The following is a 16,901-nucleotide window of genomic DNA, read 5'->3' as shown; positions in this document are numbered from 1 at the left end:
AGGTTGGAATAGGTATATATATTCCGAAATTGTAAATACAGATTAGTTTGAAATTGTCCGATGAGTTATCTGTGTACACTGCAGAGTTAACTGGTAATAGGACTACAGTGGGTTGAACAAGTCAGACCAAACAAAGTAGTAATATGCTCAGATTCTTCTTCAGCTTTAATTAGTATAATACATGCAAGATCAGACAGAGAAGATTTATTAATGGAAGTATATTTATCATTATACAGACTGAAAGAGGTTGGAATAGTGGTGTATTTTTGTTGGGTACCAGCACATGTTGGGGTATCTGGTAATGAAGTTGCTGATAAACTAGCAAAAAAAAAAAAAAAAAAAAAAGCACTAGACAAGAGGGAGGTGGATGTTAAAGTACCTATGGGGAAAAAGGAAGCAAAATCGATTCTAAAGAAAAAGTTAATGAATAAATGGCAAATTAGATGGGACAGTAGTAACACAAGGAGATGGTGTTATAGTATTACACAGACAGTAGGGAGGATAAATTGCCAGGGAGGAAATAGAAAAGAAGTATTGCTGTCTAGATTAAGACTGGGACACACAGGGTTGAAATCAACACTGGCACTTATGGGTTTGCATGAAAATGGATTATGCGATGTGTGTGGTATATCTGAAAATGTATGTCATGTGCTTTTTATGTGTAGTAAATATAATATATATTGTGATATATTATTTGCTTACTTTAAGAATGGGGAGGACTGAATGAATTATGAGGATATTTTAGGAAAAGATTTAATGGACAGACAGGTATACAGAGCACTAATTAAATTTATATATGACTCAGGTCTAGGGTCTAGAATATAATGTGTGTGGATGGAAATACTCTACCGAATCTGGAGCATGAAGAGCTAATTGTGAATGTTAGAGGAGCTGAACATGCAGCGCTAGCATGAGCATGCGCTCTGATTGGTCCACGGATTGGGAAGGAGTATGAAACATCCATACAGATTTTAAACTTCAGACATATCACCCATGCAAGTTTAATTTGCCATCCAGTACAGTAGGTGGCGATAATGCTCCTAAAGAGTAGATCGCCATTAAACAAGAAGAAATTAACATTTTAATTGCCATTTAAACCTTAGTGTGTCACCTTGTGTGTCTGTAACAAGGCCAAACATTCAAGGGTATGTAAACTTTTGATCAGGGCCATTTGGGTGATTTCTGTTACCATTATGATTTAAAAAGGAGCCAAACAACTATGTGATAATAAATGGCTTCATATGATCACTATCCTTAAATAAAATATTTTTTTTTTTTTTTTGGCATGATCAGTCATATTTTCAAAATCAATGCCAAAATTTCACAATTTCTGCCAGGGTATGCAAACTTTTGAGCACAACTGTACATATCACTCAACAGTGAACTGATTTCAATCACTGGAACTGGATTTCTGTAAGTATCTCCAGGAGAAGGAATGAAGGGAAGGGACTCTGACCACCCACCATATCATGAAGAGTATCAGGGGTTGATTCAGCCTGATCCCTAACATTATCAGAGGCAACATTATCCATAATTTACGGGGAATCCGTTTTAGCAATTTGTAATGTGAAATTAAACAATGCACTAATTGTATTTTCACAAAAATCTCCTCATACGTACAGTTCTTCTCAAATCGCAAAAAACAGTTTCAACAAGGTCCAAATGCAAACATGTTGGCCAACAACACAAACAGAAAAATGGGAAAAACTTCTCTTGGAAATAGGGTCTGCTTCAAGTAACCCACAAAGCTTAATCCACAAGTGAATTCCAAACAAGAGAAAAGTTGTTTTACTGGCAACAGGTCCCAGCACAGGTAATCATCCAGTTTCTTTTGACTCTCCCCTCAAAATGGCTGCCCCATGTCCTGATAAGCCATGAGGCTGTTTCAAAATAAGAGTCCTTCCTGTTCTTAACAGGAAGCAAAAACAGTTTGAATAAAAGTCCCACAATAAACTCAAACTTGGAAGTAAATTATTTAATTGAAGTCCAACTAAAATGTTTTCCAATAAAAAAAAAAATTTGTTTGTGAACACAGATTAGGACATAAATTAACAGTTTTAACTTACATACAGCAACAACTTTAACATGTATTTACATTTTTCTCTCACTGATTGTAGCAAACACGTGTGTGTGCATGTAAGTAAATAGCCCTAATGTGGCAGTGTCACAAACGCATGTGACCTCTGTGATCCCTGACCCATGTTTATTTGATTACATGTGCATTACTTCAGTCATGATGGAAAACATGTCTGGCTCATACTCTGCAGAAAATCCAGTCATGCTGCTTATGCATGACAATCACCTCTTTCTGTCTCCCTCTCTCTCATTCATTCACAGATGGATGTGCATTCACAAAAATAAGCATGAAGATGTGAAAGAGACATTGACTGCTGAAAGTAAAGGTTAACAGTGGTGAGCTAAGTCTATATCAGACCTTTTATGCTTCATTGTGTCTAATAAACAGAGTTAAATGTTTAATGTTCAGGGTCATTTATGTTTGCCTATGATTAGTTTAGTTATCAACACATTTTTGGCCTTTTCCCCCAATCAGAATATTTTTTAATAGCATTTGAACTCTGATCAGAGACGGCTGCCCACATTTCCAAGATGATGTTCTGCATTCAACCATTTATATCCTTTTCTTCTCATCAAAAAGAGTCGAAGACTTCGGAAAGATCGACATTTAGAGGTAAAGTGATTATATGTGGACCATTAAATGGATAGTGCACCCAAAAATGAAAAGTCTGTTATCATTTACTCATGTTCATGTTGTTCTAAAACTGTATGACTGTATGAAACTTTCTTCTATGGAGCACAAATTGAGATATTAGTCATAATGTTGGGGACTGATAGCCTCAGTCTAGGGCTAGGCGATTAATCAAATTTTATTTTATTAAAATAAGATAATCGAGATTTATTTATTTATATATGTGTCCTTTATTTAACCAGGAAATAAAACTCACTGAGATTAAGAATCTCTTTTACAGAAGTGTCCTGGCCAAGACAGGCAGCCGCAGATGTTTACAGTCTTAAATAACATAACAATACAAATACAAATAAAAAATACATTCTCAAAGAAGTTAAAAGAGAAAAAAATATGTTAAAACATTTGCAAATTGACATGTCTTTCTCAAATTCTCGAATAAGATATTTAAAAGTACACATTGACACCATCCTTTTTATCTTTAAATCTTTTTGTAGAGTGTTCCAATCACAGGGGGCAGCTACCGAAAAGCTTGTTTCCCTAATTCTGTTTGAACAAATGGAACCGAATTGGTATAGAAATTCTGAGAACGTAAGGAAAACTTAACAGCAATTTTCTGTTGGGTAAGAGAACAGAGATATGATGGCAATAAGCCCAAAATTGATTTATAAATGAACAAATACCAATGCTTTAGTCTACGTGTGGACAATGAGTGCCAAGTGACCCTATTGTACAACTCACAATGATGAGTAGTAAAGTTACAAAGGTACTGTTTGTTATAAATCTAAGTGCACCATGATAAATAGTTTCTATTGAACGTAAAAGAGAGGATGGTGCAGATTTATACAAAACATCTCCATAATCAAGCACAGGCAGAAAAGTAGCTGAGACTAGTTTTTCTTTTTTTTTTTTTTTTTGCATCAAATGAAAAACAAGACTTATTTCTGAAGAAAAAAACTAGCTTTACCTTGAGTTTTGTCCCTAACTGATTTACATGAGACTTAAAAGATAATGATTCATCAAGTATAAAACCAAGATATTTATATTCAGATACAGACTCTACAACAGGTACCCTGCAAAGTGTGAAGAGATGCTAGATTTGTTGTTGATTTCTTTGAGTTTAAGAAAGACATGGCTTTAGTTTTATCAGCATTTAAAACAAGTTTTAAGCTATAAAGCCTTTGTTGCACAACATCAAATGCAGACTGTAGCTGACACACAGCTTGATGTATAGTGAGAGCACAACAATAAATAACAGTGCCGTTGGCATAGAAATGAAAACTACAATTTATAATATCAAGGCAATTAATATAAATAGTAAAAAGTAGTGGCCCCAGAACAGACCACTGAGGAACACCCTGGGTGATCTGTGAAGGCGCAGATGAGTGACCTTCCATTCGCACGCATTGTGTTCTGTCATTTAAATAGTTTGTAATCCAAGATATAGTGTTATCGGATAGTCCTATATTTTTAAGTCTAAATTTCAATATTTTATGATCGAAAGTATCGGCTTTAGATAAATCGATAAAAAGTGATGCACAATGATGTCCTTTATCAAGGGCCTCGATGATGTCATTCACGACCTTCATAGCAGCTGTTGTGGTACTGTGTTTTTTCCTAAAGCCTGACTGGTTAACCCTCTGGGGTCTGAGGGTGTTTTGGGCCCTGGAGAAATTTTGACATGCCTTGACATTTGTGCTTTTTTCAGTTGCTTAAAAACACATTAATGGCTAAAGTCTGATAACACTGTATTAAGCACAATATACAATATTTTTGAGAAAATAACATTTATGCATGGTTTTTGAAAAAACTAAAATTTTAAGTCACTGAAATAACACATAAGAACTGGATCTTGTAGCCTAGAGTTTTTGCTACAAAATGATGTGAAAACCATCCTGATCACTCATTCATACAAAACAATATAGTCATTTAATTTTGTAAGACACTTTTAGTGTTAGAAAGGCCATATGCAAGGAGGTGTGGATGATCATGAATATTGATGTGATTTACACCTGAGGAGACAAAGACCCCTCCCCTGAGAGAGAATGAATGTGAAGAGACTTAATGATTGAATGTATTGTTTGTAGCTTATTCACAAAATCAAGTTTAAGTTAAAAGAAGTAAACTTTTAAAATTTTCTTTACATAAAGACTTCACTTAAAAACTTTAGACCTACACTACCATTTAAACGTTTTAGATCGGTATTTTTTAATGTTTTTAAAAGAAGTCTCTTCTGCTCACCAAGGCTGCATTTATTTGATCCAAAATACAGCAAAAACAGTGATATTGTGAAATATTTTTACAATTTAAAATAACTGTTTTCTATTTGAATATATTGTAAAATGCAATTTATTCCTGTGATCAAAGCTGAATTTTCAGCATCATTACTGCAGTCTTCAGTGTCACATGATCCTTCAGAAATCATTCTAATATGCTGATTTTCTAATATGGGCATATTTACAGCACATTTTACACATTTACACCCGAACAGATATTTGCAAGCACAAGCTTCGTTGATGATAATGAGGCAGCATAAACACTAGTTAAAATATAATCTAAACATTCATATTATTTTTATATCATATTACATATCATATTTATATCATACAGCATACAATTTAAATACCTGCTTTAGCCAAAACAACATTTAAATGTAACTAAAACTTGCCTATTAGGACATATTTCAAATTTCAATACTTTGAATACTGGCTGGCAAATCTGGAAATAGTACAACTAGTAAAATATGTACATGTTAATATAAAATAGCATGTCAACTAATGTAAGTAAAGACTTATTTATCCGAAATTGTATCCTCGTCTGGATCAAGTTGCTCTTCAAAATGCAAACATTCATCGGAGTCCCACTCTTCTTCTGAGGAAAATGTCCTCACCTGTGTAGCATGTCATCTTCCAAACGCGCAGGAAAGTGAATGAATCTGATGATGAACTTGATGTTTTTTAAGGCATTGTTGGGGGCGTTTACCATTTGCATTGATTGTCTCAGCACATTACCGTATGAATAGCGTGCTCTGCTGGTGGGTGTGATCACATTAGCGATAATTAGATGAGCCAGGAGAAACTGTACATCGCAGGAGAATATTTGTTTTAAATTTGAATTGTTTTATTTAAAAGTAGACATTTTAAGCTTTCTTTAGACATATGTTTCATATTTGTCTGATAAGTATTCACGGAGTTCCAGTTCATCTTTGTGAAATGTTTCAGAAAGTTGCTCGTGGAGACAGAGACGGCTGAAAGCGCACCCTGTTTATTTTCTTTATTTTACAAAAGCACAAGGTATTGTTGTTATAGTGAGTGTACACAAATAAAAGTAGACCCTTTATAGTCTCTAATAATGTCTTACACTTATCTGTATGCCCAAAAATGACGGAGTATTTTAAGTTGTTTCCGCTGATATGAGGAAAAAAATCCAGCAGGACATGTCGGCGCATCCGTCGACCCCTGAGGGTTTACAGATAAAATATAATTTTCAGATAAATACAAAAACAATTGTTAAAAGGATTATTGTGCCGCATTTCGTTTCACATTGAAACACTCCGGTGTTATATTTTTAAAGCATCCTTTATTAAAGTTTAAATAATAAGAAAGCGGTTTATGAAAATAAACTCCGAAACAGGCATTTCTCTGTGCAGTCAGTGCCACGTCTATGAGTTGCGTGAAGTGACCGGGGAAGAGATTGAATCTTCTCCCGGCTGATGCACATTCTGGAACGTTTGCTGCAGCTAGATTATAATGTGATGGCTCGCAGTGTAGTGAATCATAATATATGTGTCATGTTCACTGTGTGTATCTTATCATAAAAGAAAATCGGTGATACACAGCTATATTAAGAAGAGAACATTTGTTTTTTGTGAGTTAAAGATGGATCAACGTGACCATAAAGGTGAGAGAGTGTAGTCTTAGCCCATTATACACTGGAACAAAATACATTTTTGATTAGTCTTTTTTGGCTTGTTTTCCAAAATAATATCTAAAACTCCTTTAAAACAACATACATTTACTTTAGGAGCTATACTGCAGAAGAAAACATTTTTATCTGAGAATGTTGAATGCAATGTTTTATTAATTTAATTAAAAAGACATTAACGCTTGTCTTGGACATGTGGATTTTTGAAGGTAATTTTACTTGACCGACCAGACAAGCAGACTGATTAAAACGTCAATAACGAAAAAATAACCGGCTATATTTGTAATAGACTAGGCCTGTGTCACTTAATATAAAGTTCATATTCTTATTCTGCTGTTGAAAGTAATCCAGAGCACGTAATTTTATAATTCACTAGCAATCTAGTAACAGCTGCACCCTGTTTGATTGACAGGCGGCGTATGTGTGTGTGCTGAACATGCGCGTGTTCCGAAAATGCTCATGCTAATGCATGCCTGAACGGTCAAATACATTTCAAACATCTTTTTGAGTTATTCATGTAAACACAGAGAGTGATGTCTAAAGTTAACATAAACAGTGGAGAAAAAAACTGATTTGTATTAAAATGTCAGATTTGTAAGTATAAAGGTAAGCTAATAGACCTAGTGCTGTCTAGTGTAGTGTGTCATTTTAATAATCAAACAACCAGAACAAGAAAACGAGAAAACACTGCTCTTGACTGGGTAACTTTAGTAGCTTTAAAAATTATTAATGTATTATAATCATACAGTGAAGACCAGTAGTAGTTTTATGTTGCATTTCATTCTGAATGTTTACTTGAATGCTTGATACTGCTGTTAAAAACTTTTAAAGCTGTTAAAAAGGCACTGACTTTTCTTAATTTGTATTTTTTTTGTTCTATTATTTTTAATCTATTTCTATTCATTGCTGTTTTTTATTATTATTTTATTACTGACTGTTTACTAGTCTTGAATAATTACTTAAGAACATGAAACCATTCTTCCATAATTAACAAATTAGTCAGTGTTATTATTTGTTGTGGTTTTGAGAATTGTCAAATTTCACTACCGACTACTGTAATTTTGGTATTGTGATAATGTATAGCCTTTATTGTACATGGTAGATCTTGCTGCAATAACATGATGAAAAAGTAGATCTCACTCTACAGAAGTGTGATCACCCCTGCTGTAAATGATGGCGATAGAGGCTTTCCTTTATTTGTCTACCATTCGTAACATAAAATAATTATCTTATGACAATATCCTCCTCCCCTACCCAGTGCAGTTTACATTTCAAGTTCAAGGAAATCCACAGTTAAAAAGACATGTTTGGCCAACTCTCCATCTCTCTCTCCTCTATGCGCTGCCATTTTCTGTTAAGCAATATCAAATGGCATATGTATCAAAAGTGGAATGAAATAGTGCTATTCGCTGCCCGGATCAATGGACAAAGCAGCCTGAGCGCAGAGTAGCTGCGCTTGTCTTGTGGACCAGTCTCAAGCTCTCAACCTCACAGCTCACATTACAGCGCTGCAAGGACCAGTGCTATTAAATTTATAATAGGCTACATTAGGGAAGTGAGGGAATACCATTAATTTGTGTTACAACTATGGCAGTTCATAAATGTTTTTATTTTTTATTTTTTTATTTATAGTTTTAAATGTGTTTAAGATACTGTTTTTCTTTACAACAATGCCAAAGTTTGTTTTATAGAAATTGTTACATTTTACCATGGTAGTGACGATCCATGCTTGATTTTTCCTGAGGTTACCATGGTCTTGTTACAAATAAATACCACTGTTTAAACTATGAAAACTATGTTACATTTTCATAAGGGCAAATGCAAAATAGAATAAAGGGCTTTAAAGCCCTAAAGAGTTATGGACAAAGCTAGTTTTCCTTCTGTGTAAAATCTGTTCTCTTCTTAATGCAAAAAGTTTATTGATTGTTTCCTGAATAAAAATAAAATACATGATTAAAGTAAAACCTTATGTACTTTATTAAACAAGTTTAAATAAATAAATGAGGCAATCCCTTAAAGTAGGCAGTTTTAATATTTCAAAATTAAATTAGCCTTATTCAGGGTTTATTATACTAACCAGCTGCAGATAAAGAACTATTGCTAAAAAAAAAAATAATAATAATAAATAATAAATAATAAAAAAATAAAAAAAAACACTAAGACTTGACTTGGACTTAGACTTGTGACCAAAGACTTGAGACTTGTCTCAGACTTGGCCTTTAAAGACTTGACTTGGACTCCACCTCAAAGACTTGAGACTTGACTTGGACCTCAGAGACTTGTGAACATGTCTGGAAAGAACATACCACAGCATATCGCAAAAATAGTTATAAAATACACACAGCCACACTTCTGCAGGTATAAAATTTCACTGTTACACTGAATGTTGCTTTATCAATAAATATAAGAAATCTTATAAGTTACAGCCATGTGCCTTAAATGATTCTCTCCTGTCTTGATATTTTAGAGAGTCACAATAATTCTAAAATCCTCTCTGAAACAACAATAGCAAAGGTTTAAGGTTAGATTATTTAATTTTATGAACATAAAACTTACCCAAGAAAAACTATTTGATAAACTGAATAGGAGAAATTAGAAATCTCTGGAAAATTAAATAAAACAAATTTTTGAACCAGTTCTATTCATCAGACTTAAAAGTGATACTATATACACATGATAAGCAGGTGATCCGCCATTGACAATCAGTAAAAAATGATTATTAAAATACATTTTTAATCCGCGATTGATATCGCTTCGTCCGCCATGTTTTTACTTTCAGCTCGGAAATTTCAGTCTGCTGTGATTGGTCGAGAGGATCAGCTGCGGTGACTGTTGGGAAGTAGTCCGCTTTGGGGCCCACACTGATGCGGGCTCAGCCAAAGGGCGCATTGAGGGTGCAAAGGGGGCGCTCGCGTGCACCCCTCGGGGTGCAAAAATGTCTAAAGGGATAACCTATGATCTCGTGGACTTCACGGGAATGCACAAATGAAGGCCGTGAGACCGCAAGTCCACATCAACTGTGCCATTTGGGACAGGGCTTAAGGCTCTCAGTGAAGAAAGACTTGTCGGTGGGGAGGCCCTAAAGTCTGTCTCCTTTACCCCTCTGATGGGTCTTGGAGGGTCTTTATACAAGACAAGACAAATCTAGCTGAGGTTGTGTGTTTCAAAATGGCTTTGTGTAATGTTAGCTGAATGGAGCGGCCATCTTTTAATTATACAGACCTAGAGCAGCACGATTAATAATGCAAAAGGCTCAGAAAATGTCCGGCAGTGACCATGCACATATATTTGTAAGCGAGAGGAAAGGAAACTTCACCTTCTGCATATGCGTAGACCATTGCAAACAAATGTGAGCTCTCTCTTACACACAAACACACCCCGTACTTGTTGCCCTTGGTGATGCTGTGGTTGGAAAGTGGATCTACAGGCCCTCGTCCAGTGGCCAGGTAGGTAACAGGAGCCAATGTGTCTCTGAATATTTCAGAGAAAGAGAACAAGAGGGAGGCAGTGGCAGAAAGAATGAGCAAATCAGACACCCCATCCACTGCTCTCTGTATGTCGGGGCCCAGGGTTGAATTACCAGGAGCCGGCACCCAGAACACATGGCAGCTTTTTGGCTTTAATAGAACAGAGCCTTTGTGCTGATAACACTAAAAGAAAGGAGAGTGGAAAAACATACACACACAGCCAATTAGCCAGGTTCTGTTTGGAGGCCTGATAAGCTCTTAAAAATGCTGGCTGGAACAGGAAGTAAAATTTTGAAGAATCTTCACCATACAATGACTATTTATAGTGAACATAGTCTGTAAAGCTCCAAAAAGGACTAAAAAGAATTATAAAAAGCACCATAAAAGTAGTCCATACAAAATTCCAAGTTTAGTAGTATGAATTATTGCTTTTGAATGATAATGACATTTTAGTCTGTTCATCACACAAAGCTATTGAATAACTTGTAAAATAGAGCACATGTCAAATGGAATACTTTACTGGTGCTTTTTGAGAGCCCATGGTCCCTATGTACAATAAAAAAAAGGTACGTTCAAAATTCTACTTTCCCCCCTTTGGTCTCGAAAGGGCCAACAAGTGCAAAAGGTCGCCATACTGTTACTGTACTATAATCTCATCTTATTTCACATGATTGCTCATGGAGCTTTATAAGTATTATTCTTACAATGCCATTAAACACACATGCATTGTATGCTGATTAAGGCATTAGGGCCAATGGAGGTGGTGCTATGACAGGGTGGATCATTTTATTGTGGGTGGTTTTGGGGTCACACACAGATCAACAGCTGTCATGGAGGTCACGGCGGTCAGGGGTTGGGGTCATGGGGGGAAAAGATGAACGAGGAGCCATTAAGCTGATTTAACCCTGACCCCTTACCCCTCCCCTGACCTCACTATAAGTCACAAATACACCACCTCTGTGGGCCACTGCTGTTGTGCAAATGGCCGGAACCTCAGTAAGAAAACAAGGACATTATGGCACACAAAGACACTTGGATTAGAGAGGACATGTTCTCAAATGAAAGGGCATGGTGAAAATGCTGTAAGATCCCTTTGTAGTATGTGCACAGAACAACACAAATCTGCCAAGTTAGTGTCAGGAAGTGAAAGGTTAAAGACCTAAAGGTAACACTGTACAGGACTAGTGCTATGTTTGATTCCTCCTGGTAAGTTTGCATTCTGAAGTCATGCTGTAATTGTGGTATGTGAGTTTTACTGATTTTGGTGGGAATAAAATGGACGCATTGTGCAATTTGATATTTTCTGGAAAAAGTACAACATAATAAAGGATCAGCATTAGGAGATACCATAAATTGTTTAAATATGTATTATTTTTCTGGTAAGCTTTATAGCTATTCTTCATGACAGAGAATTTGACTGATAGGAATGCGTAAGATTTGTTTTGAGGGTCTTGAAAGGGTCAGGTCAGTATGAAATCAAGCAGAAATTCAACGAGATGGATTTCTAAAACTGGATCTGTCTATCTGACATTCTCCTTGTTCGGGATGCTTACGTTAGAGTACATGGTTGGAGCATTGTGTTTTTTCCATTATCTACATAATGTGACACACTTCCCTGATGGATCAAAATCAGTGGATATGCAGTGTTCTCTAATGCAGCATAAACTCTTGTTTGTAGGCCCCCTAAATTGTACAGTCAACATTCACAATGAAAACTTAATCATAACCAACACCTATTTGCTTCCACCATTATTCTTGAATTGACATGCCCACAACTCTGAAAATCTGGTCTCACAATACTCACAAATGAGTATGTATACATAGGCAGTTATAACCGAACTACCGCAGGTTTTGAATAGGTCTATATAAACATGAACTACACAGACTCTTTGACCGCTGCCATGTACCTCGCCGCTTTTAAAGGACGCGGTGTCAAGTTACAGCTCTGAAAGGGAGAAGCAGTTCTCTCATTCAGCTGCTGCCTCTGTCATGGATGCGTCTTTCGCCCATCTGAGCTATTTTTAATTGTTGGTGTATGTAAACATAGGACGTCTTTGACGATGGATGCCTATGACTGTTTTGGTTTGTTTCTGGTGATGTGCACCTCCGTGCGCCTTCAGTATGTGTGTGTGCGTAATTTCACGGTGCTTCACCGTGGAAGCCAACACCTATTTGCTTCCACCATTATTCTTGAATTGACATGCCCACAACTCTGAAAATCTGGTCTCACAATACTCACAAATGAGTATGTATACATAGGCAGTTATAACTGAACTACCACAGGTTTTGAATAGGTGAAGAAAGGATATCAGCTGAGGAAGTGACGTAGACATTTTCCAGTTGACCTTTTGATTTATAGTAGTGAGTTGAAGAAGTCAGCTAACTAGCTTTTAAACAGCGAGATGCACACAACAGGCATAATTCTTTATGTGTTGATTTTAGTGCAAATCAGATGTACGTTATCCATTGTTCTTATTGTGATGTCCGAAGGCAGAAGATGAGACTGTTTGCTTCTGAATTGTTCTAAGAAAATGAGCTCTGCTTTGCTTCACGTTCACATTCATCCTTATAAACTCAGTGTAAAGCGTAATAATAATATTTAGACTGAGGAGAGATGTTGTGAGTAAATAGACGATCAAGAAAATATATGGTTTGTCAATATTTTCCTAGTGATCACTAATATTTAATAGGTATGCAGTCTGAATAGTTGAAACTGTTCTGTATCTGTACTTGTCATTTGCTTCAGACTGCAAAAATAATGCTTTCTGCCTCATTCTATGAATGGAATCCACATGAGATCATTAAAAGAAGCTGTTATTACCCGTCAATGATAATTGAAAGTGAGATATGTGCCATAGATAATGTGCACTAGCATCTTGGCCATAGTATGCATCTTTTATCTTCTTTTATTGTATTTTATGACAGAATTTGTGAAAATAGTCCATGTAAGATAATGGAAAACATTTATTATAGTTTATTTATTTATTTATTTATTTATTTTTTAAAAAGAACGACATTTGATGCTACTGCAAATGGGAAGGGATGGAGAATGGAGAACAATCATAATAGTCACATCATTCTGATCACTTCATGCTGATCACTTCAAATACAATTTCCAATAAAAATGAGTTACCAATAAACATTATTTTAGAGCCCCACACCTTTAAGCTCTCCAAAGCTCTCACAGTGGAAGGTAAAGTCTTTGAAGGGAATAGGGCATAGGGATGATCACTTCTGAATGAAAAACACACAACAACACACATGTTGTTGTTGTTGCTGCTGTTGCTCTTCTTCTCTGCTTTGAGTTGCATTCGTCTTCAGGGTAAAAATACACATTGTGTGGAACCTCTGTTTTTCGGAGCATGTGTATAATGCTGAGGCCTATTGCGTTCCGATTAACATGTTTGCATGCTGGACGGAACTGATCTACAATCACATTATCTAGGTCTGTTAGTTCGATTTCACAAAAACTGGATAAACGCATTTACATGACATTTTAAAGTGGTCATAAATGGAGAATAAAATTTTCCTTGATATTTACTTAACTAATAAAAACATACTGTAAATGTCAGAACTCAAAACTTCCTACCCAGTATAAAATTAACATTTATAGTTGCCACCCTGCTGAAACGTCTGTTTGTGAAATCACAGAAGATTGATCATTTGTATTTACACATCCCACAACTTGCGTCATCGCACCCTTGGCCCCGCCCACTGGCGCGCAGTTCAAGTCAAGATGGCAGGCCTTGTGTGGCTAACTATTCCTAATATAACACCAAAGGGACCCATCTGGACTTTTTAAAATTATTTTGTATATAAACATGAACTACACAGACTCTTTGACCACTGCCATGTACCTCGCCGCTTTTAAAGGACGCGGTGTCAAGTTACAGCTCTGAAAGGGAGAAGCAGTTCTCTCATTCAGCTGCTGCCTCTGTCATGGATGCGTCTTTCGCCCATCTGAGCTATTTTTAATTGTTGGTGTATGTAAACATAGGACGTCTTTGACGATGGATGCCTTTGACTGTTTTGGTTTGTTTCTGGTGATGTGCATCTCCGTGCGCCTTCAGTATGTGTGTGTGCGTAATTTCACCGTGCTTTGGACTATGTATGTGTTCTTTCTTTTCGGCTCATGTCAGCATGGATTGCTTGTGAACAGTCAAAATACGATTCAAGTTTTGCAAAGGAACTGTTATTGAAGGATGGGGTAGTTAAAAACACTTCAAAAATGTAAGTTAACCATTTCATTCATGAATATTTCAAATGTCATGACCAATAGTTTATGGTGCTGAGTGTTAACAGTTGTGCTTGAGATGAACAGTTTAATATATTCAGATGCAATGTGTTGGATGTGTTTTATGTGTAAACCCTGCAATTTTGTTTTATAATGTTGAGGTTAATTCTCTTCTGATTGAGTTTGCTGAATTTGAGGGGCTGCATGATGTTAACCAATCATAACAGTAGGCATTTACGTTTAAGTTTTAAGAAGGTGCTTAGGCCAAAACAGAGTGTTTCAGACAGAGGGCCAAAAACAGGGTGGAAAAGTATCATATATTACTAAACTGTGACTGTTTTGATGCAAAATTTCTTTATAACATTATCATTGGACCTTAGGGAAGATAATAAAATTATATAAAAAAAGCACTTCATGACCCCTTTAATAAGACGAATTATTGCTTTACTGATATCAACTTTAAAAGTGCATGTAAACACACTCAATGAACCCTTTACAAAAAATCTAATCTAGCCGCAAACTAGCCACTTGTTATTTTCACATGTAAATTAGCTTTTGATTCACCGCAACTATTTGCCAGAAGTTTGTAGCTCTTTGCCGGTATTGGTAAACCTCCAGCAAACCTTTGGCAACAATGGAAAATTTGCCACAAGTTTGCCCGCAAAGCTCATTTGCATGTGAAAATTATCAGTGGCGAATTTCCAGCAAGTTTGCGGCAAATTTGCTATGAACTCTCGATTTTCGTAAGGGATGGTAAATACGACATTGTGGTGGCATTCAAGTAGACTCATGTAAGTCACAAGTTCTGCTACTGAAATCTGTTAACTGAAATTTTAAACACTGCCCCCAAGTGGCTGAAGCTGGGAGTGTTGTTGAACATATGGGCATGTGTTAGGCTATGTTCAGACTGCAGGCAAATCGGATTTTTTCTCAAATCAGATCTTTTGTCCACACTAATATTTGCAAGTGATCAAATCAGATTTGCACATTCAGACATAACCAACCTATCTGCATGGGTTGCTTTGGTAATGACATAGGCATACCCACGTGATGATGCTTTCAAAACAGATGCGGGAAAAATGGAGGTGCATCATTTCGCTCTCCAAATAAGCGCCCTGTCCAGTCGCGGTGCAGAACTCCTCTATCGCACAAGAAAAACTCAGCGACGGAGGAGACTGGTAAATATTGTGATGTTCCGTGCTGCAGTCACCGATTTTTGACATCATCGTTGTGTGTTGCGTTAAGAGTGATGCAAAAGACCATCTGAAATCCGATTTGAGCAGCCAGAGCTTCCGGATTGAGACGCATCTGAAAAAATCAGATTTCAATCGCATTTGAAACCACTTCCCGATGTGGTTTGAATCAGATTCGGAAAAATCAGATTTCATGTGGTTTTTTGCTGTCCAGACTATCAAAAACTCATCTGGATACAATCTGGATATGCAAAAAATCTGATTTTTAGTGGCAGTCTGAACAAGGCCTTAGATTCAGTTTCCAGGTGAAATGTCCACAGAGTGTTGCCGTCAGCAAGTTGTATTTTTAGTTGTAAATAAGTTAGTACAGTGAACAGGCATGCATATTTTATTAACGATATGCCCTAACCCAAACCCCAACCCTAAACCTAATCGTCAGTGGAGTAAATATTACATTTTAGAGCAGAAATGCAACCTCCAAATCATGTTTACAGTTGTTTATCTAAATATGATTACTACCTGGTTCCCATGGGAACAGAACCTGTGTAACATTAGCACTAGAGGGAAAGGTGACCTAGGTTAAAATGATGCCAAAATGTCTGAAGGGTTATGCTGCTTGTCAGTAATTAGGCAGTATGGGGTTGATTTCAGGGTACATGAACTTTCGGTAGCAACATGTTGATTTCCTGTGTGATCATGTTGTCTCGTAAATATGATCATTCCAACTTGACTTGAAGGCAGCACCTGCAAAGATGGGAGATTTGAAATTAAACACCCTCCTATAGGAATATACAGGGAAGGAAAGTGGTATGTGAAATGGAAGATTAAAGCGAGACTGAAATATGGAGGGAGGGGGTAAAAGGAAGGAAATTTCTGTCAGGGAAGGAAAGACTGTCTGTGCCAGGTCAGCTATCATCTATTTTATCCCCCATCCTTCCATTTAAGCTCTGCAGCTCTTCTGCACCACTTAATGGCATTGATTGTATGCCCTTTCACAATTTATAGACCGATGCTATACTCCACGATCAGACGTCATATTGAAGCTGCACAATCATCAAGCTGAGATCGAAGCTGAAAGAGAGATCAAACCAAATCTCTCAGGCCAAAATTTGTACAATACAATTTTCTGTTAGCCACTGTTTGGAACTGGAAGGTGATGTCATGTGTTTGAGTAGTGTCTGTGGTTTAAGTGCATCCGTAGTGTTGCTTTCTGTGATTGTGTTCTGAGAGGTTTTTATTTAGAATGTCCTGTTTGTTGTCTGGGCTGTGTTTTTGAAGTCTGTTTTTGGGTGCATGTTGTGGTGGTTTGTCTGTCCTCCCTCTAAGCGGTGTGTTTGTGTATTCTTTTGGATTTTTCTGCTTTTTCTCCTTCTCACACT

General features: G+C 36.6%; 1 protein-coding gene across 4 annotated transcripts in view; it reads left to right on the top strand.

Moving 5' to 3' along the window:
- spsb4a (splA/ryanodine receptor domain and SOCS box containing 4a) overlaps window positions 1-16,901 on the top strand; it is a 122,804-nt gene that overhangs the window by 23,886 nt on the left and 82,017 nt on the right. For 2 of the 4 annotated variants that reach the window (XM_051700285.1, XM_051700286.1), the window contains 2 exons: window positions 2,338-2,412; window positions 2,552-2,689. The exons of 1 other annotated variant lie outside the window; for it this stretch is intronic. The gene's annotated coding sequence lies outside the window, so the exon portion shown is untranslated. The remainder of the gene's footprint in view (window positions 1-2,337; window positions 2,413-2,551; window positions 2,690-16,901) is intronic. One more of the 4 variants, XM_051700288.1, reaches the window with a different exon arrangement.

The sequence above is a fragment of the Myxocyprinus asiaticus genome, chromosome 6 (genome assembly GCF_019703515.2).
Source record: "Myxocyprinus asiaticus isolate MX2 ecotype Aquarium Trade chromosome 6, UBuf_Myxa_2, whole genome shotgun sequence".
NCBI lineage: Eukaryota > Metazoa > Chordata > Actinopteri > Cypriniformes > Catostomidae > Myxocyprinus > Myxocyprinus asiaticus.
Note: the sequence above shows the minus strand (reverse complement) of the source record. Positions and strands in the feature narration are given on the sequence as shown.